At 38.6% G+C, this 21954-nt stretch overlaps 2 long non-coding RNA genes across 2 annotated transcripts; both read right to left on the reverse strand.

Annotated features, from left to right (window-relative positions):
- Positions 1 to 6275: 6275 nt before the first annotated feature.
- LOC117002757 lies at positions 6276 to 14454 on the reverse strand. The gene is made up of 3 exons (XR_004419391.1): positions 14377 to 14454; positions 13492 to 13583; positions 6276 to 8820 (listed from the first exon to the last, which is right to left on the reverse strand). It is a non-coding gene; the product is annotated as an uncharacterized LOC117002757 (long non-coding RNA).
- An 815-nt stretch (positions 14455 to 15269) lies between these two features.
- On the reverse strand, positions 15270 to 20724 carry LOC117002794. The gene is made up of 3 exons (XR_004419412.1): positions 20588 to 20724; positions 18106 to 18237; positions 15270 to 15489 (listed from the first exon to the last, which is right to left on the reverse strand). It is a non-coding gene; the product is annotated as an uncharacterized LOC117002794 (long non-coding RNA).
- Positions 20725 to 21954: the final 1230 nt, after the last annotated feature.

Below are 21954 nucleotides of genomic sequence, written 5' to 3' on the forward strand. Positions count from 1 at the left end.
TACTGCAATATCCAGATATTGAAACGGAAATGGAAATAGATAAGTTACTGTAACAGGGATTTCATTTGTCTGTCCTGCCAAGACTACTGTGACTATTTATTGTGAAAAGCACAGGGCCATAAATACAGCTACCTCCTTCCTTTACTCTGTATCCGTTGAAAGAAAGAAGAAGAAAAGCAATGATATTAAGAGAATGGTGGACAAGGAAGGCATGAATATTTCTGAAGTGTGTTTGAGGAAGAGAGAGAAAGATCACACAGGTGGAGTGAGATTGGTGAGGAAAGAGAGTAGCAATGTATGAATAGGAGCACCAAGGGAGAGACAAGGCATATGAAGGACAGAAAAGATGTTTGAAGTGAGAGAGATCTTTCAGGAATGCTTGTGTAAGTGAAGAAATGGCAGAAATGGTGGGAAAGGGCTTTGAATATTTATGAGTAAGCTTCGGGCAGAAATGTACAAGAAGAGGGTCAGAGCCACATAAGAAATGTAAGAAGGAAAATAAAATAGAAAATAATTATAATCTCCATACGGAGCACTGTTTGTGCTTACATGTGTCTGGGATTATGATAGAGATTAAAGAAAAGACAAAAAAAGCAACAAAGATGAAAGGGTAAGTAAACAAGTAAAGAAGGAAGAGAGCAGAATAATTGAAACAGAAAAGAAATGCAAAGTGTTTGTTGAAGTGCTTGAGTGATTCAAGTCATGTACTTTATAAGCATCTTGCAGATTTTTATCTTTATCAAATACCCACATGATTTTTATATTCTTGCCTATGGCAGTTACCAGCAGTAATTAATAAACAGTGAGCTGGTTTGTGGGGAAGCAAAATTGAAAAACTGAAAGTTTTAGTTCTAAAATTTTAGCCATTTAAGAAGGCAGTAAAAGATCCCTCTCTCCACTGTGTTACCAGTCAGCCCATATATCATCAGAGTTTCTTAAACTCTAGAATATCTTTTATGGATGACTGTAGTCACAGGTTTGCAATGAATAAATACCAGAATCTAACATGGATATGATACATTCCCATGTCCATCTTTGAATACAAGGCAAAACTCTTTCACTGTTCTGTTTACAAATTATGAATAGAAATTCATATGATAAATAATTTGTTAAAAAGAAAATATTACATGTTGTCCTTTCTGCGCTTTGTGTTGCTTAGCTGCAGATAGTGCCAGCTGGAATTTTTTAAAAAGAGATCTTTATTACAAGACATAACAAACTGCGAAGAGTGAGGGTAGATATCACGTATTTCACACTGTTATATTTAGTTGTGGTTCGCAAAAGATTTATCTAAACACCTTGTCTTTTATTCATGGAATGAGATTTTCATAGATGTGTCCATATGAATTTTGTTTGACTGTTTGAAAGGTCCTACAGGATGTGAAGGCAGTGAGAAAGTTTAACAGCATAGGAGGGATTATTACATTGAAGATATATCCCTGTCAGGATCACATTCATACTGCCTGTGTTCAGGTGTCTCTTTACTCAAGGCTCACTGTAGGCATAAGGTTATCCTGTCAGGAAGTAGAACTGACTTACACTGTCAGTGCACTTTACTATGCTGTCTTGCAGCTCCATCGATGGCTTTGTAAAGAACCTAAGTAAAAATAACAAGAAATGACAGTGTAAAACCCTGCACATAGTTGTAGAATCACAAGGAAAATGCTTAGAGTCATAAAAATCAGTCATGTTTTAGAATATTTTGGTTCACATGTGGTTGGGATTTTTGATAAAGAGCCAGTGAAGTTAGAGAGGAAGAAAATCTGAAAGTGTAAGGTTTTCTTTTTTATTTTAAAGGAAGTTTTAAATTGAATTTCGAATTCATAGAAACATAATTTCATAGAATAATTTAGGTTCAATGAGACATTTGTAAGTCATGACCAACTCTGTACAAAGCAGAGGAAACTCAGGTTGCTCTGGTGCTTGCTCAGGGAGTTAGGAATCAAGTTAGTCTAACCCAGGCATCATTTTCTCATCTGCAATGTGATTTCTCTGTCTCAGGGAGCTATTTTGAGAGTAAAACCTCTTTTGTGAGATATTTGTCAGGCTTTCAGTTATTTTGGTCTCTGTAGAGACAACACCCATTTCAACAAGTAGAGCAGGTATCTCCTAATCTCTTGAAGGCAGGAGAAGTGGTCAAGAGAAATAGGAAGAGAAGATAGAATTCTGCGGCTGAATGCTGAGAGAAACACATTTGAAAGAAAGAGAACATAGAATTAGAAAGAGAAATGTCTCCTGGAAGAAAAACATCAATAAGTATACAATAATTTTTAAAAAAACCCTTTTTTGATAACATTTTTAGAAAAGTGAGTTATTATTGGGTTAGTGAAGAAGAGGTAAAAAAATGCACTGAAGCAGTCAAGTTTTACTTCTTCATTCTGTGAAACTGTTCTCATGAAACTTTATTTTCTTTGCTTTATGACAATTTTCATGCTGCTTTTTTTCTCTCCTACTCTTGATGCCTTGTCTCCATGCTTTCTAATTTTTTGCTTTGTTGCAGAGCAAGAAAGGCTCATTCAAATATCAAGTCTATCAAAAATGCCCCAAAATGTTTATCTCAAATTAGAGGATTCTTTACAGCCAAAAGCTTACAAGCATCCATCTGTCCTTTGGAATGTGCTGGTGATTATTCGCCGAGTTTGCAGTAAGATCTGAATGGTGGTCCAGTGATTGTTGTAAGATGTTAACAATCTCCTGCATCTTTACAAGGTTTTCTATGTTTAAGATTGATATTGCTATTAGGTAAGAGAAGAACACAGTACATGAAACTGAAAAAATAACGCAGATCAGTGTCAGGTGAGTCTGACAGATTTGAGGAAAAGATATGAGGAGTTCTGAGAGAATACACAAGCATAGCTAAATGGCTTGAAAAGTAACCAGGACCTCTAAGAAATATTGAAGGGTTTGGTCAAGAAAGACATAAACAGGTATCTGTCATAAATATTATGTTTCAGTGGTGTTTAAAGATTTAGTTAATAGATGGTGTCTACAATGTAAATACAAAAGCCTCCATAACTCTATATCAATTTGAATCTTAAAAGGAAGATAAATATTTCAGGTTTTGTGTTGCTCAAACCCAGCTGGAAATTCTATATCAAGATGGCTTAAAATAGGCATCTTTAAAACTACTCTAATAATTAATGTCCCTATATCAACTGTACTTAGAACAGTTGTGTCATTTGTTTCATTATCCACGAAAATGAATTGTATATTTTCTCTTTCCAGCTCTCAACGTACTTACAGTAAATTCACGAATACAAGCCGCACGGAGTATAAGCCGCATATCCGGTGTGTTGGCAACATTGATGTCTTTGTCAATAGATAAGCCGCACCCGGAATATTAGCCACACTTTAGTTCGCCTCGAACTTTCACAAAGTCGTCATTTAGTAACACAATCGCGGGATCGCCGGGGCTTACTGGCTTACTGCCGACCTCGGAAACATTGTTTCCAAGTGAAAAAAGACACACCCTTTATTTACAAGCCGAAAAAGACAGGAACAATAGTGTGGTCATTTTGCGAGCATTCCCAATGGATCCGCGTTGCCTTTAAACAGCCGCTCAGCCGCGCGGGCAGGCAGCTGAGGTCCGAGCGGAGCCACATCTCCGTGCTGGCACAGGAGCGGCCGTTGTAGCCCTCGCGGCCCGGCGGGGGGAGCGGCTGCTCTAGCCCTCGCAGCCCGGCGGGGGGAGCGGCCGTTGTAGCCCTCGCAGCCCCGCGGGGGGAGCGGCCATTGTAGCCCTCGCAGCCCGGCGGGGGGAGCGGCCGTTGTAGCCCTCGCAGCCCGGCGGGGGGAGCGGCCGTTGTAGCCCTCGCAGCCTGGCGGGGGGAGCAGCCGTTGTAGCCCTCGCAGCCCGCGGGGGGAGCGGCCGTTGTAGCCCTCTCCCTGCGAGCCGAGTGGCCGTTCTACCCCTCTCCCTGCGGGGAGAGAGGCTCCCCCAGCCCTCTCCCTGCGAGCCCAGCCAGCCCTGTAGCCGCACAAGACTGAAAACACTTTAAAAAGTACAGAGAAATATCACACACTTTTATCGAACTGCCGAGGTAACTCACCCCGATAACAACCCCCGCCCCTCAGTAATGCCGCCATCCACAGGCAGGCAATAAGCTGTTCTCTGATTGGTTCATCGTCGGAACAACGGGAAACCATGGATTTCAGACTGTTTTGGCTCGGGACTGGACCAGCATGATACTAGGTAAGGGCAGATATCACATTTTTGTCCATAGATTAGCCGCAGCGGAATATTGGCCGCATTTCCGGGTTTCCACCAAAATTTTAGTCTTCTTGCTGCGGCTTGTATTCGTGAAATTACTGTAATACATTTTCTCCTGTATATTTACAGCGTAAATGAACATTGGAAATGTTGTGTGGGGAAAGATAAGTCTTGGCAATTGGAGTTTTGAAATAGCATTGAGTTTGGAAGAAGTAGACCTAAGACTGGAATTTCACAGATGGATTGGATGTATCTAGCAAAAAGAGTACCAGTAAAATAGATAGGAATGTTAATATTTAAATATCATTGGTGAGTTTCAGAGTTAATTACCAGCATCACTAATGAAATCACTGCACCTCTTAAAGCTATTTTTCTTCAGTCTCGAGAAAGAAAATAATTATTATCCCTTGACATACACATTCAGGAATATCTTTACTGTGACAGCATAATTTATTTAATTACTTACTTCTGCATGAATTAAATTTTAGGTTCTAAAAAGCAGTTCCGCAGCTTTAGTAGCCCAAGAACTGGAGTAACTTCCTTCAATAACCACCAGACACATATGACTTCTTAAGAACATTTTACTTTATACCATACACATATGAGCTTTTTGTTCAAGAAGAGCTGAGAGGAGAGCTTAGAGGAAAAAAATCTTCATGTTTCTTGTGAAGGGAGAGTAGTGCTAACAAAAGAAAATGTGTTCTCAAAGGACACACTTGAAAATATATCTGGAGAGGCCAGCCTTCAAGAAAGAAGAGGTTTCTTAAGGTTAAGATTTTTTTAACTTAACTCTGCAATACAGATACACCCAAAGTGACAGATGCATATCCGATAGAAACAGTTATTAAAGTGAGAGAGGAAAAATCACACACAGAGAGTTCAGTTTCTTTTGTATCTCTGTTCCTCCAACTACAATCTGTTTGTTTTCCCATTTTATTGACAAATTTCCATGTCAAGATTATCTTAGCATGCTTTTGGTATAACTGACTATTTGTCGTTTGGGAAGTAGTCATGTGGTCAAAGAGGACTATAAAGTAATGCACACTCTCATGAGACTAGCATAAAGGTTCCATTTGCAATTTCAGCTTTTTATCTTGAGTGCTGGTGGCCTAATAATAAACATTAAATTTAGAAATGCATCTTTTAAGTGCAAGAATATTAGAATGTGGGTGAATATCTATAGTCAGACTTATCCCAAGGTGAAAAGTTTGGGAAGGTGAAGGGAAGAAAAGAGTCAGCAAATGAATTATTCAGAATAGTAGGGTGGACATATTTACCAGGATGTTGCTGTCTGAAAAGGCATTGGACACTCACAGAGTCTAGTTGCACTGTATAGATGATTTTACATATCTTTGAGGAATGTAAATTTGGACCTGATTCAGTCCTGTGCCCAGGCTCCTCTGACTAAAGAATGTTCAGTTCCTCTGTTTTCAAAACCGTGTATTCTTAATTAGAGCACCATGAACATTCTCTTCTTACTCTTACAGGTGGTTTTTAATTTATATTCCAGAAGGAGAGAATAGAAAATTATTTTAAAGTAATTAAGCTGAAACCAAATTTTGCCTTGTTAACTATTTCCATCAGATTTCATGACCACCTTTGCTGTTCTTTGCTATTCCAGCGGCAGTCATGACCTTAGCAACAGAAATTTAAATAGTTAGCATAAAATATGTGGAAAAGTATGAAGGTGCTGATGTAGATTGTTAAGAAGAAAAGGATAGATCCGATGATGTACTACAATATTACTCTAGAATTTTGGTGGGGATGACCTCTTGTAAAGAGTCACATTTCAAACCTATCTGTATGTATGTTGGCATTGTAGGTGTGTGTAGAGCTATTAAAATAGATTTAAATTCATTAAGTTTCTAGTGAACTCTAGTAAAGGAAAAAGATAGGAAAATCAGGGGTTGGAACTAGATGAGTTCCAGACAAGATAGAGTTAGTAAAACTAACCCTGATCCACTAATTATCTTTTTGACTAATTACAAGTAAATAATGCAACTTAGGAAAAAAAAAAAAAAAGGCAAATTGATATTTGATTGGGGTTTAAATATGTATAAAAGTTTTTTACTGGTTCCAGCCCTTGAGAAGGAATACAGGACAAAGAAATATTTGCATTTCTGCAGTACATAAATCAAATTTGGTTATTAAATATAAGTTTGTTGGTTTTTTTCTTGGTCAGGAAAGATCATCACATGATGTGGGCTTCTGTGGAACACATTAGTGTGCTGACTAATGGGACTACTCTTTGAAACACTAGAATTCTCTCATTTTTGCAGAGAGATGATATATTTTTCTCTAGCCCCTGGAATTGAAATCTTTTCATTTAATGATTAAAAATGTACTTGTTTAGAATGACAAGAGCTTGCTGTTCTGAGAATTTGTTGACAATATTACAACTGTGATGTAATTACAGCATGTACAGCTTTGGGAAGTGATCTCATTTTTCTGAAAGCCATGGATTCTCATAAGTTACCAGTACAGACTCTAAACTTACTGTTACAGGTGGGGAAAGGTCATCACAGTCTTTCACCTTTATGTTACTGCCTCTGCATGTTCTCCCACTCTTTGGTAGGCATTTTGATTTTTGTGGTGAACGGAAGAAGCAATGTCTTCCCTGTTCAAAGGGGTAGGTTGAGTTTGTGGCATCTATCTGAAGGTGACTTTTATATTGCGCTATAATAAGGAAGAAGAAGAGCAGAAAAATAATAAACATACCTAACCAAAAAGCCCCAAAAACCAAGGAACCAACAACCCCAAACCAAAGCAGAACAAAAAAATATACAGCAACAAGGAAAAAGATAACGACTGTTAAAAAATGATGAGTCAAACTGTATGGGGGAATATCCTTTTCAGAGGCAGGCCAGAGATTGATTGCATATGGTAAAGATGAGGCATCAGTGCCACTAGGAGAAAGCAGGAAAAATGATACTGTCTGAGGACATCATGATTGGAACAATGAAATGAAAAAATAGTGAAGTAATAGGATGAGATCAAGAAGTGAACTGTGAGACTTATTACTGCTTGACTGAATTGGAAGAAAATATCCTTCATCTGTAAATTGCCTGGTGTATGTTAAAGCAGTACAGGCAAAATTATTGTGCAGCACAGGAAAGAGTTTTTGATTCCTTGCAGGAGTAATAAGGAAATCCTGCATCCACTGAAATTCAAAGGGGCGTGTCTCATAATTACAACCCAGAGATGTGAGTTCCCCCAGTTTATTGAATATTTGCCTATAGATTTGTTTATCATAAAACTAGTCCTAGATTCTCATTCACGAATATTGCTGTAAATTTGGATCCTGTCAATTTCGTTCATAGAGTCAACCCTATAATTTTATAGAATGTTATGAAATTCTTGACAAGACAAGCACAATTCAAACTCAGTCAGAATAAGCAGAGAGATTCCCTAATATGAGGAATCCACCCTAGTGGCATTTTTTTAATCTAGTCTAGGGATGGATCACAGTTATGACCAATGGCTGCTTGCCTTCATCAGCTGCATATAGAGTTTCTTTGTAGTTGATCTGACCCCAGGAATAGTACAGGGATGGAATTGTTGCATGGCTGACACACATCTCACCATGTTCACCCTTAGAAGCCGTGCATATGATGACTTATATCAGTGTGATGTGTACTTCACCTGTACTGTGAAGCACTTAAGCTGATCAATTTTTCATAATGGAAGAGGCAAAGCACCTGCTTGCCAGATTTTCTTGCGTTCTTCTCTGAGGCTGTATAAGATACGGTACATCTATCTGCTCACATTTTCACCAGCAGGTAAATGTTGCACATTTCTCCCACCCTTAGAGGTAAAACTCCCAGGTAGGCACCAAATAGTCAAAGGAAGATTTGTCTTTGTCTAGTTTTAGATTTTAACTGTGGATGTCTCTTCTTTCACAGTGATTTTACTGTGATTTTTTTGCCTAAATCAACAGCTGCTGAGAGAATATACTTGGTAAATTATGCAGTCTGAAGCCAAATTTTAAATTGCAGATACAATCTAGCAGTTAAAGCTCTGAAAAAGGGTTATAAGTAAAGGTTGGGTTTTATGAATATATTAGGCTTCTTTATGACAGGAACTGAATAATACCAGATTAAAAAATATTTGGAATGGTGCAAGAAATACATTGTAGAAAAATGTATCACTAATTCTTTATGAGTGAGGTGTAGAAGTCCTCTCTGCCCTTAAAACTCAGAAGCATTAAACATGATTCACAAAATTCAAGCAAACATAAATTTGTTCCTAATTTGCTGATACTGAATGTAAATTTGCTGGGGAAAAATTCTTGTTTTATGTACCTGTTTTTCCGGGAGCAACAAAAGCCCTTGGTTAGAGGGATCTGGTCCAGTTCAGAAGAGGATGGTTCACTGGTCTGTTGAAGAGTATGAGCCAAGAGCTGAGCACAGGCAGGATAATGTTCTCTCTGACAAAAGAACAGCAGCACCTCAGGAAGGCAGGGCCGTGAGAGGAGCAGCATCCATCAGCAGTCCCATATATAACATCATGGGTCAAGTCTGGAGTGATCTCAGGGGTTCCTTCAGGAGTGGCAGGAGGCAGGGCTGGATATAAGGCTGCTGCAGCATATGCCAGGTCTGTGGAGTAATCCCCTGGACCAGGAGAGCAGGAGGCAGGTCAGGGCTCAGGGATACCTTCATAACAGGGTGGGGCTGTGTCCTGGCATGGAGCTTCGTGAAACCTCCGTGCCCATAAGAAGAGTGCCTGGGTGAAGATCCAGGTGAGGCTGCTTAGGCAGCTAAAGCCTGTTAATGTATGCCTCGCCCTTGTGTAAATCCCGAGTAATCTAATTCACTTCAAAGTATAAGCAATGGAATTTGCAGTGATCAGTCTCTCTCAGTCAATTTTCAAGCCTGCTATGCTAAGAAATGGTTTTGTAAAATTATGCATCATTTAATAAACACTTATGTAGCTCCTTATTGTGTGAAGTAAGTACTATTGATGGACTCCAAATAATAAAACAACTCCCGCCGAGTATTTAAAAAAATATTAAATTACCAAATTATGTTAATATTAGAAATGCTGCAGCATGGAAATTTGTGATATTTGTGAAGCCATATTTTACTCCCATTAATACTCAGTATTTCAAAACAAATTCAGACATACTTTATCCCAAAGAGAGTTTCACTGATTCTTGTTCCAAATTAAGACATGTAAATTACAATTACTTTCATATATAAAGGCCACATTTAGACACATGTAAAGGGATGCTATCTAGATTGATGATCAGTCCAATTTGCAATAGCAAGTTAGGTTCCTTAAACAATGCTTTTAGAAGTCAACAAGTTAAGTACCTAGCCTTATGGTTTCTTTCTAAAATGCATCTACATCTTTATTCACCTTAGCTATTTTTATTAGACCAATCCCTTCAATTTTAATCTTTATAAAGTAATTTAAAAACTCTTATATTTTATGCATGGCCTGATAATTTTCCAATATACTTCTGACAATATTTTCTTTTGTTGCCTTTCAGTGCTTACCCTTTGCTTTTTTCTCTGATAGAACATTTTCCAAGGCTTGCTCTCTGTGCCCAACAGAGTTTGACATGCTGACTAATTTCAGAAATTTAACCAAGCATTGAAGCTACAATAGAATATGAATAATGTCTGAGAGTTATTGAGACTGATTAATGCACATACTGAAGAGCTGAAAACATAGAATCATAGAATGGTTTGGGTTAGAAGGCACCTAAAAGATCATTCAGTTCTAAACCCCCCACTGTCATGGATGAGGGGCACTTTCCTTATACCAGGGTGCTCAGCCTCCTGTCCAACTCTAGGGATGGGGTATCCACAGCTGCTCTGGGCAACCTGTTCCAGTGCCTCACCACCCTCACTGAAAGGAATTTTGTCCAAATATCTAACCTAAACCCACCATTTTTCAATTTGAAGCTATTTCCCCTTGTCCTTTCACTACGTGCCTGATATATTGTTTGGGCCTTAGGCAGTCATGCCATACTTGCCTGGTTGGTGCCACTACCAGGTAGATATTTGAACCTTTATTGCAACAGACTTTTTTCATTTTTTTGACATAATATAAGAAGCTTCATGTCTTCCAATATAATTTGCATTTCATAATCCCCAACACATACTTTATGAAAATAATTCATGGGATATTTTTTGATCAAAGTTATTTTTTGGTTCAGACTCAATATTCTGTGTTACAGAACATATGTTTTTAAAAAGATTTTCAGGTTAATTTATGCAATTGCAAATAAATAAGTCCACTAGAGGGCAATAACATTGTTAATGTAGCTGAAATAGCAACATTTCATTTTGATTAAAAAATTTTGAGTGAATAATGAAAAGCATAGGGAGCCATTTAAGTGAAGGGTGTTTGACTGACTCCAGGGGAGCACTACTCATTTAGCTTCTTCAGTTTTTGTATTCCAGGCATACAAGTGAACACCCTGGTCAACATCTTCAGATGTACCGGTCCTCGGATGTTCCCTTTTTCCATGAGGAGAAAAGGAAATGTCAGGACAACAATTTTTTTAAGTAGAGAGTTTCAGGGACCCCATTTACCTATGTAATTCAACCTGAGATATTAATACCTTCAGTCTTCAACAATAAATTCATTACCTACTAGTTAAAATGTCCTTTACTTACATGAAGAAGTTGGAAAAGTAAAATACTTATTATCAAATCCATTTTTGACCTGCAAAGTACCAGAAAGACTTAGCAGTGTCTTTTAAAGCCATCCTTTAGGAGTTTACACTAAACCTTAAAGTATGAGAAGGAAAACATGAATAAAGAATCAGAGAAAAGATAGAAGAGTGGTTAGGAGTCTCTTTCAAAAATGTTTTGACTGTAAGGAAAGACAAAAAGAATATTTCTGAAGAAATATTCCAGTCATTTCCTGAAACTGCACCCTATGGCCTGGCCCCGCTCCCCAAATACCTTGCAGAGCTGGCCGTGGATGCTGTTTCATGTAGAACAGAAGGACATTAGAGGCTCTTTCTCCCAGGGTTGGTATTCTGCTTTATTCTTAGGCTTCCATGTGGTCAGAGCGAGAGATGGGGATAAAGGGAGCGAGTCCACGTGGGCTCAGGGTTTTTCTCTGGGTCAGGAAAGGGGAGGGGTCAGCCCCGGCCTCTGGCCAATCCCACCGCAGGGGCCAGTCCACCGGTCCTGCAGGGGTCACAGGGCTCAAGGGACATACCATTCCCAAAACAGTAGGGTATTGGGTTACAACAATTTCCCAGCTCGTTCCCCAGTGCTTTGCTACAGCTTTCTTCCATGTATGTTTCACATCTGATGAAATAAGTAGTGATTTCTACAGTAAGTGGAAGCCTAATTTTAATCCATGGATTATACAGAAAGTGTGCAAAAATGATAAATACAATGCAGTTTCAGACTCAATGGGAAGTTGATTGTGAGCCAGCAGTGCCCTAAGAGCTAGGAGGGCCACCTGTGTTCTATAGTGCATCAGGCACAGCATGGCCAGCTGGACAAGGGAGGGAATTGTCCTGCTGTGCTCTGCACTGGGGCAGCCTCACCTCCAGTGCTGGGGGCAGTTTTAGGCACAACAATAAAAGACATTAAGCAATTAAAGACTGTCCAAAGGAGGGCAATGAAGATAATGGAAAGTCAAGGGGAAGCTGTGTGAGAAGTGGCTGAGGTCACTTGGTCTGTTCAGCCTGGAGGAGACTGAGGGGAGACCTCACTGCAGTCTGCAACTTCCTTGTGAGGGGAAGAGCAGGGGAAGGCACTGATCTCTTCTCTGTGGTAACCAGTGATAGGACCAGAGGGAACAGAATGAAGCTGTGGGGAGGTTTACATTGGATACCAGAAAAAGGTTCTTCACCAGAGGGTGATTGGGCACTGGAACAGGGTTCCCCAGGAAAATGGTCACAGCACCAAGCCAGACAGAGTTCAAGTATTGGAACAATGTTCTTGGGCACAAGATGTGACTCTTGGGGATGGTGTTGTGCAGGGCCAGGAGCTGGACTTGGTGATCCTTGTGGGTCCCTTTCAACTCAGCTTATTCTGTGCTTCTGTAATACTCATTGGAGTGCAAAGGCTAACAAAACCTTTTAAACGTCTATTGGCATCCTTCATCTAGATTTTTCTACTTTGATGCTTAGTACCACAAAAGACACTACAGGCTTTAGCAAGTACATGTAGCATATGGCACTCTATTGTCATGCCAAAAAAATCAGACTTCTCTTTAGGCTTTGTCAACATAAGAATTGATAATTCAACTGCTGTATTCACAACTAGAGAAGCAGCAACTGATGCTCTTTTCAAACAATGACAATACACACTCCAAGAGTTAGTGAGCACTAAAAACCTTTTTTTTTTTCTAACTTCCCTCTATGACTATTGTCTGTTGTCTGCAAAAAGTCATACCTTAAAAAGAAGTAATGAAAAAAATCATCTAATCATCTTTATGTCTTCATGGGTACTTTGAAGACCATTCATACTCAGGAGCTCTGACAACTCTGTTGCAGATTTAATTCCAAACAAAGCCTTCCAGAACCAAATATTACTAGTTTGTTTGAAAAAAAAAAAGGTTAAATGACGTTTAATGGAGAAAACAAAAACTAAATTTGGATACTTTATAAAGGCTATATGTCATTTTGTCTAAACGCTATTCTGTTTGGTATTATAAGAAAATTGTCCTCTCCACAGAGTGCTTTGCTCCAGGGAAAAATTGCCATTACCTGTGAATCCTAGGAACAGCAGCTAAGGAAATTTGAAGAAACATTACTTGGTAGTTATGGCACTAGTCAGGTCTCTCAGAGGTCTGGGCCTTTGTTGTAGAGGACATGTGGGTAGGAAATATATATTAAATAAGACAACATTAAGAAAAGGAGTATGTTAGAATAGTCTTCTGAGAAAAATAGTAACATGCATTTATTAGGAAACAAAAAATCCAGCTAGTCTATGTTTAGTTATAAAACTAATCTTGCAAATTAATTCAAGCAATGAAAGTAGGAATAAAATCTCTCTTTAAATTTCATCCCAGTATTAACCAAGCTTTAATAATATCTCTAGTTGCTATACCACATACACTTATGTGCAAGGTCTGAAATGGATTAAGGAAATAAACATGCATATGAAATTATAGGTAAATCAGTTTAAATGAAAATATGTTCCAGATACCAAAGGAGATGCTGATAAAATGACTGGGATGTGACGTCAAAGATGATGAGTAAATGTTGTTTAGTAGTAACATTGAATTAATTCTGAAGATAAAGTAACATTGATGTATGTTCCAGGAGGAATTCACAGAGGAAACTGTAAACTAGAAGGTCTTACCTGTTGCACTAGATGGATGAGGAAGTATATTCTGCTTGAGCCTTCTCTCTGGCACGCCACAGATGCCAGGGCTGCTTGATTCCCTGTGCCTTCTGATGGGCACGTAGAAGCAAGGGAAACAGAATATTACACCATCTTTTCCTTCTACCTGGGTAAATGTTAAAATAAGTCCATAGCCTCTCCCATTTTCTCCCAAAATGTACTGGACCTATAAAATCATTGTATCTGCATAAATTCTGATTTATCCTAATCACCTCTAAGGTAGTATGTACATAAGGAAAAACAACACATCTAAATATTAAAACTCATATTGGAAAATTCTTTTTGGAAAAGCCTCGATGGGTTTTATCTCCAGAATATCCAAGTGAAGATTTGTGGAAGTTTTATTTTATCTTTCAGGAAGTACTTATGCCCTACCTGATGCAGCCCTTGGCCCCTAAGCCCAGCCCCTGGCCCCAAGAAAGCAGTTGCTCTTTTCCGATCCTTGGAAATCAGCTTCTGAGCAAGTTTTCACTAATAATAACTTAAAGCAAAGCTTTCAGAAATAATAGGGGTCTGAATTTAAAACCTTGAAGAGATAAATTCCACGTCCAGCTGTGAACATGTTCTGTTAACCTTAGATATTTCTTAAACCATGATGTCCACTGCAGTAAAGCAGCATAGCTGAAATAAATCCTACACTTTATTGTAATGAAATCTTTGTCTGTTACTGTGTTCTTAAAAACTCAAAATTAGTTCATTATAAGAATACTATTAAGTGTTATGTGAAGTCTTATCACTCAAGAACTATATGCTCTTGGCTTTAAAACTATAGGTTCACTCCCCATGACAGGAAGGCAGGATTAGTAGGGAGGTGTCATGCCAGCAAAAAAAGGCAATACTCACTCTTATGCAAGTGAAATCCTCTTCTGTGGACACCTCAGTAACTCAGTGAACTTTCAGTAAACTCAGAGTCTCTGTTCTGGAAACTTTTTGAATTAATCCTTCAGCAACTTAGAAAGAATATTATTTTCACCATATTTTTAAAGGGACCTTAAGCACTCTAACCAAGATCAGAATCCATGTAGCACAAATAATATATAATCGTATTAATTTTCTGTTAGAAGATTGAGTTATTTTTTGATTTCTACAAAATATCCCTTATAAGGCAATTTTAAGTGGATTACTGTGTTCTTTTTTGGAGTTACTAACACTTGCCAGGATGTGGAGTAGAAAAAAAAGGATAATCTCCACAGATTTCTTCTCTGTCAGTGAGAAAGGTTTCTCCTTTAACTTAACAAGCTGAACTACCTCTGGAGGAAACTTTCTACATAGATTATGTAAGTCAAAGCATAGACATAATTATGGGTATAATTATAATAAAATCTATTTTAAATAAATTGTTATTTTTTTCTCTCTGAGGATGAGCCCAGATATGTAGGCCTTCTCTAAACTGTATATGATTTTCTGGAAGTTTGAAATTGTGCTATTATGTATGGTGATTAGATTGTTAAATAATGTATTTCTAAAAAATCAGAACTAATGTCCAGTGAATCATAGACAGGATGGTTGTGATCCAATTTTGTGCTTGAATGAGAATCCCTGCTAATTTTCTTTGTCTGAAATGTATATCTAAATTTTCTCAAGTACCTAGCATAGGCAATAAAAAAACCTTTGGTGAAAAAGTACAAGGAAACATGTTGATTTATAAGCTAAAGTATTCCTTTAGGATATTTTCTCATTGTTTCAATGTCTTCCTTTTCTCCATCTGTTTTACCAATTAGTTTCCCTCAGAAAATTAAGGCAAGAAATGACAGTGGCATAGTTAGAAAATCCTTCCTTTAGAATTATTTTTCAGGAAGCTGTATCTATGATGAGGTGACTCTGAAAAATTTAAAAAAAAATCATTCAAGAATTCTTGATACCTTTCGGTTAATGCTCCTCACAAGTGTGTGTAGTTTCTTGCTGCCAAAATAGTTGAAGGTTTCTCGTGTCTTTTTCACGACCAGCTTTTTGGGTCTAGGGCACAAGGAACAGGACAAATAATATAAGGAATGTGGGGTGAAACCTTAATGCAGAGAGATACAGAGGATGTCCAAAATGTGACTTTGTATGTCCAGATCTTGCAAATGACTGCCTTTACTTATGCAGCCCTCTAAGGTTTTGTAAAGCCAGAGACAGACTGACATTCGCCAGCGTGCCCTGCTCTGAAAATTCACAATAACTATCAGTGCAGTTTAACTGGGGTCTGAATTGCTTGGCATGGTAAAAAGTCTGACCTCAACAGTCAAAATACAGTAAATTCACGAATACAAGCCGCACTGAGTATAAGCCGCATCTCTGGGTGTTAGCAAATATTTCGGTTTTTGTCCATAAATAAGCTGCACCTGAATATAAGCCGCTCTGTCGTTCGCAGCGAGGACCCGCGTGCAACAAAGTTGCCAAATAGTAACAGAACCACGGCATGGCGGGGGGTTTACTGGCTCAACTAAGGCTGTGCAGGCTCGGCCCGCTCGGGGCTGCTGACGGGGCCAGGTGGCCCAGCCCGTGGTGCCGCTCGAGGCTGGCCGCCGCCTCTGGGTTCGCTCGCCCCGGCACTGCTCCCGCCGCGGCGCTGGCCGGGCACGGAGCACCCCCTGCTCCCACCACGGCGGCGGAGGGCGGGGGCAGAGCACTCCCCCTCCTCCCTGACCCGCAGCAATGGCAGCGCAGGACCCCCGTCGGCTCCCTGAGCCGCGGCAATGGCGGCGCGCCCCTCCCCCGTCCTCCCCTGGGCTGCGGCAGAGGAGGGAAGAAGAGAGCTCTCCCGCCTCTCTCCCCGCCCCCCGTGCTGCCTGCAGGGAGCCAGGGCAACACAGTAACACTGTAACAATCGCGAAATGCCGGCTTTTACTGGCAGGTGCTTGGCTCAGCGCCCTGGCTGGCACGTCTGGGGTTGTAAATGTCAGAAAATTATTCACATATTAGCGGCCCCCGACTATTAGCCGCACTTCCGGGTTTCCATCAAAATTTTTGTCAAATTGCTGCGGCTTGTATTCATGAAATTACTGTACTTTAATTTTTTAAGTTTCGCTAATTCACATTTTCATGTCATGAGAAGTCATGAAGGGCATGTTCTCTGACTTCTTATTTCAGTTTTCTAGTATGAGTTGTTTAGCAATTCTTTAAAGGTAATGTGAGTAAAAGAACGAAAACAATCACTATTTTCTTTCTTGGTGAGCCTCTATATTACTTCCCAAAAGAAAGGCACAAATAATAGCAATTTTTTTATAAACTTAATGCTTTTTCCATCAGGTATTGAATTATGCAATGAATATGCTCAGGCCATTATACTCAAATGGCCTCAAGTTAACTATATAATAACATTATTATCCCAAACTCCTTGTAAAGCAATGTCAGAATAATGCAAAAAATAATATTTCTGAGCAAGTTGCTCTGATTTAGATCCACTGACTGTGTCACTTTGGATGACAAATGAGTTTGGTGATTCTCCTTGAAAAGGATTTTGTGTGTTCACCTTAAAGGAAATGCTTATATCACATTATATACAGATTTCTTTTCAAGGTAGAAAGTAGCTCTGTCATGCTAATGAAATTGAACTTATTTTAGTATTTGTTATATTTTCACTGAATTATATACATTAATATGAACAAAGTAACAGGTAAAGTAGCTTTAAGGTTTGTTTTTCTCCCTTTTCCCCATAGCGCTTAGTTAAAATAGTAATAAAAAGAAAAAATCCTCAGAACAAACCTCATAATGAGACAATTGTGTCTCCACAGACTGAAACTTGACATCTCAGCTTAACAAATGGATGATAAGGAAATATAAAATGCTTTTATGTTCTTATCTCAGCTTTTTTTCCCCTATCCTTTTCTGCTAAAGGTTAAATATAATAACATCTGGTTTTGTTAATGGTCTTTCCAATTTCAAGTACCCTGAAGTATATTACAAAACATTGAGGCACCAGCTGGTCTTTTCAGTGGGTGTGTAAGAAAGAGTGCAGCGTGTCTGGTAAAAGGAGGAGGGTGCTCTTCATATTTTCTTTGGTGGGATGTGCATTGACCTCATGCAGAACTGTCCTTAATAATAACTGTAGGCAATTTTGCAAGAGTAGCACTGCTTGAGCAGAAAGCCAAAATGTTATCCCTCCCAAGGAAAAGGATTTAGCTGAAGTATCAGTGGAACTTCTGCTCTAACCTCCCAGATCAGCCTGGCACAGATTATCATGTGAAGTACAAATTAAAGGGAAGAATAAAGAAAATGCAGCCAGAGCACTACATATATCTCCTTCCTCATCTCCAGTCACCCTTTTCCCCCCATACAAAGTCAGAGCAAATAAATATCCAGCTGGATGCAAAGTAATGTACGTACTTTGATTTTAAGTATCAATGTCTACATCACAAGAGAACAAAATAATTGGGAAATTGTTTGGGAAAGGACCCCTTGACATTTTAAACTGTCACAGATTTATATATAGCAATGTCAGTTAATTGCTGTTGCCCTTGTTTCCTGAAATTTCTGCAAACTATTCTGAAATATCAGACTTGAGAAACCTTTAACAGTATATAACAACTAACAACTTTGGACAGCGCCACCAAAATGTTCAGATGTAGTGGATACATGACTCACACTCACCATCCTCTATCCTAGAAGTGGTTTCTAAATTAGGCTTCTAAATTACTTCTTCATTGTAATAATATTGTCATCCTTCCTGTTCCTGCTGTATTGTGGCCATAAGATGTTACTCAACTTCTCTCTGCAAGCATCCTATAAGTGAAAACACTTATCTCTGAGTATTGATATTTAAAGAAGAGCGCATTAAATACAGTAAGAATTGGCAACAACACAAAAGCATACGGGGACGGAAGGTAACTGGTCTCTGCTGTCTGCATCAAGGTTAAACATACCATGTTAGATTGTGGCCAGAATAGTATTTGACTTAGAAGTGGCAGAATACTTTATTGAAGGGAGAAGGAAAGCAGCTTATTTGGACTTTTTGCTGTACATAGTGTAAATAAATTAGTAAGAATTTTCTTAATAAAATTCAACTGATCTTTAGAAACATTAGGTGTTTTCATCTGTGTAATGAGTTAATGAAGCTAAAGTAACTAGTGTTATGTTGGTTGTAGTGGCAGGGGGTTGTCTGGTCAGATCCAGAGTTGAGTATTTGATAAGTGAAAAAATAAGTACTTTGGAACTAAGCAAAGTGGAACTGTGGAAAGATTCAGCTTCTATAAAACCTTACCTCTTCAGAAACTAGAACAGCCATGCATTATTTTTAAATAAAGTTTCAGGAACTACTGATGTGGTGGATTTTGCCCTTTCTCAACTATATTTTCTTAGAGGTGAATCAACAAGAATGCCTTCCTGATCATTGATACATATATATGTATATGCACATCCTCAGTTACTCAGTTACAGGTAATTGACCAAAGTGTTTTATAGTGATGTCAAAAAAAAAAAAAAAAAAAAAAAAGATTCATTTTGAGAGGGAAGAGAAGTAGCATTGAGTTTTTGACCAGGCCAGTCAGATGGTGGCCTGTGCAATGACGTTAGTACTGATCAGAGAGAGACATGTAAAAATTCTGCCACATACCAGCACAGGAGACAACGGCCGCTTGTGACAACAGTAGCAAGAGCTTGCGGCAATGAGCTCTTCATGAAATGCAAGGCAAGCTGTTGGGATTCAAGAGCTGAGGCCACAAAATATTAAAAAATAAATGCATTTCTGAGGAGTAAGAGGTTTATGCTGCTGTTGAGGACATTCTGCATGCCACTGCAGTGCTAGGCAATCACTGTGATTATACCCTAATCTATCTGCCCTGATTTTTTTCTTTAGGAATTCAAAACTCACTGGTGGAAGAATAGCTACTGCCATGTAGCAAAAATGTGTGCTGACCTTTACCCAGTAAATATGTACTGGCTCAAGATCCAGATTGGGGCTACATGAGTTTATTAGTCTGTGGCCAGCAAATCAACAATGTGAGAAAACCAAATTCCTCAGGCAATTGAAGCCCCAGCATATCATGAATTTTGTGCTGTAAACAAACAATGGAGTTTGTTTACAGATAGATCTTGTAAAATTACAACAGAGATCAGGAGGTGATGAGCTGCTAATTGGAATCCCTCCATGGGAGGAGCTGCCACCTGTGAAGGGACTGGAGGCTCTAGTCAGTTTGCAGAAGTAATGGACTTGAAAATAGCCTTGGAATATGTTCAGCTGCATCAGTGGCCCCAGTATATGTACATAAAGTCTTCTGGTTAGTGGCTAATGCAGTGTAAAAATGTCCCAAAAACTGGAATCCTGTTAACTGGCAGCAACAAGCAGGTGAGCCTGGGGAGAGGGGAGGAAAATATTAGTACTTAATTGTGTGTTTTCCATTTTTTTACATGAATCTGTAATAAAAAGTTTCTGTTAACTGACAATAAAACATAAGTAAAATTCCTCTAATTGAAAATATTTTGCCTCCGACGACTGTTGGCAAGGAGGCACAAACAAGATTCCTAGAGGATAGCTCTGAAAAGCAAAATACTGATTCCATCAGGTTCCTAGCATACCCTCACTTGTGAAAAATGCTAAGAAAGGTATTAAATGGATGGACAGATCTTAAAGAACACATATGCCAAATTACTGAGGGAGCTGTAGAGGTAGCCCTCACAGATTTAGGAACAGACCTAATAAATAAATAAAAATGAATGTTTCATGCTGGACAAATGTAGACAAGTGTCTGTGTACGCAGGATTATAGTGCATATATTTAAGCAGTGAGAAGAGTACAAACACTACAGAAGACACATAACCCCAACAAATTTTCAACTGGACCTGGAAAAGATTGGATCAGTATTTAGGAAATATTTGGATGCCAGAAGATTTATTTACAATTTCTGAGAGAAACTCTACCTGAAGGGCAAAATATGTCATGACAAAACTAAAGATAGATTTCTGACCTGTCTGACATTGAGTCAGGAAATGAGCAACACATTACAGAAGAATTCTAGTGATTCAGTGGCATCTGGGAATCTGAAAACATAATGGATAGCAGTAGGCATGCATAATCCCTTGGAAATACATCCAAGAAACTGATGACAAGGGCAAACAAACAGAAGAGGATCCTTACCTAGCAGTGTTGGATCCAGCAGAGCATCTTCCCAGGTAACAAAACAAAGTGTGATGAGCTAGAGAAACATTTTTATCCCCTGAAGTCATCTGGACCCCATTAGAGAAATGACAGACTCTGTCACAATTAGGAGAATGCCAAGCAATGTGGGCAGCCTTCTACAGCAAGAAGATCTACAGCTGCGCATGATCACGTCCGACTGTCAAATTGCCAAACAACGGCAATAGTCCATGTTCCCTTGGATAATACTGCCTGTAAGGTAAACACAGACTGAGAGAACAGTGGAGAGAAACTGTAGACAACAGCATGGAATATAAAGGACAGAAGGATAGCTACAGAGTGACCTAGAGTGACATCCTAAGAGAAATGAGTATGCCTAATACATCTACAATGAGGGTTACATGAGCTGATAAATCCTTGTAGGTACTAAAAATACTATCAAAATCAAACTTTCAAAGACCAAAATCTTTTTAACATTGATAGGAGTTCTAAAAAAGATTTTTTTCCATTCTGAATAAGAAGTAATAATCTTTTATCCTCCAAGAAGAAAGCTGGATTTAGCCAACTGTACATCAAGCCCATTTCAGACTGATGGCAAGATCTTTCTCTTTTTTTCACCAGATTCTATCTATGACTTTGTTTTAATGTCTAAGCTATTACAGTATGCAGACTTTCTGAAAATGTACAAAATAAATAGCTTAAACAATATTGGAGGTTCCCAAGCATGAGTTATTTAACAATACATTAATTTGATGCAGATTCTTTAAACTGTTAGTGCAAATGCAAAGAGATGAAAATCTGTTTTATTAAATACAACACAAATAAGCAGAATTTCCAATTTTTCCCTGGTTTGATTTTTAAGTGAGAAATGTTGCATTTATCCTATATAATCAATACTAAGGAAATATATATAATAATCTTTCATATATTCATAGAACACTGTCACAAATGGATTATCTGTGTTGTGGATTCTAAATTTAATCTAGGTAGAATTGGTTATCAGTGTAAGTGAGAGTATTACATCAAAGTAAAATTATATGATATTTGTCTTCACAGTATGAGGGAAGAGTGTTACTAATTAGAGATTTTAGGTTTTACTTAATTTGTATGAGGATACTCAAAACAGTTTCTTAATTTTATCTCTACCGCATTAGCACCAGTGGAACTTCAGTGTTTGAAATGGAAATTAACTGGCAAACTAAAATTTGATGGGAAAAGGTGAGATTGCATTTAGAAGGGTAACACCTTCCCTAGCCTCCTCCCAGTGAGACTGTAAGAGAGCTGACAATGTGGTAATGCCCATTTCACAGTTTACTCACATTTTTCAGGTAGCCTTACTGAATGGAATCTCTTGCTTAAATGAAAAA

The sequence above is a fragment of the Catharus ustulatus genome, chromosome 1 (genome assembly GCF_009819885.2).
Source record: "Catharus ustulatus isolate bCatUst1 chromosome 1, bCatUst1.pri.v2, whole genome shotgun sequence".
Lineage (NCBI taxonomy): Eukaryota > Metazoa > Chordata > Aves > Passeriformes > Turdidae > Catharus > Catharus ustulatus.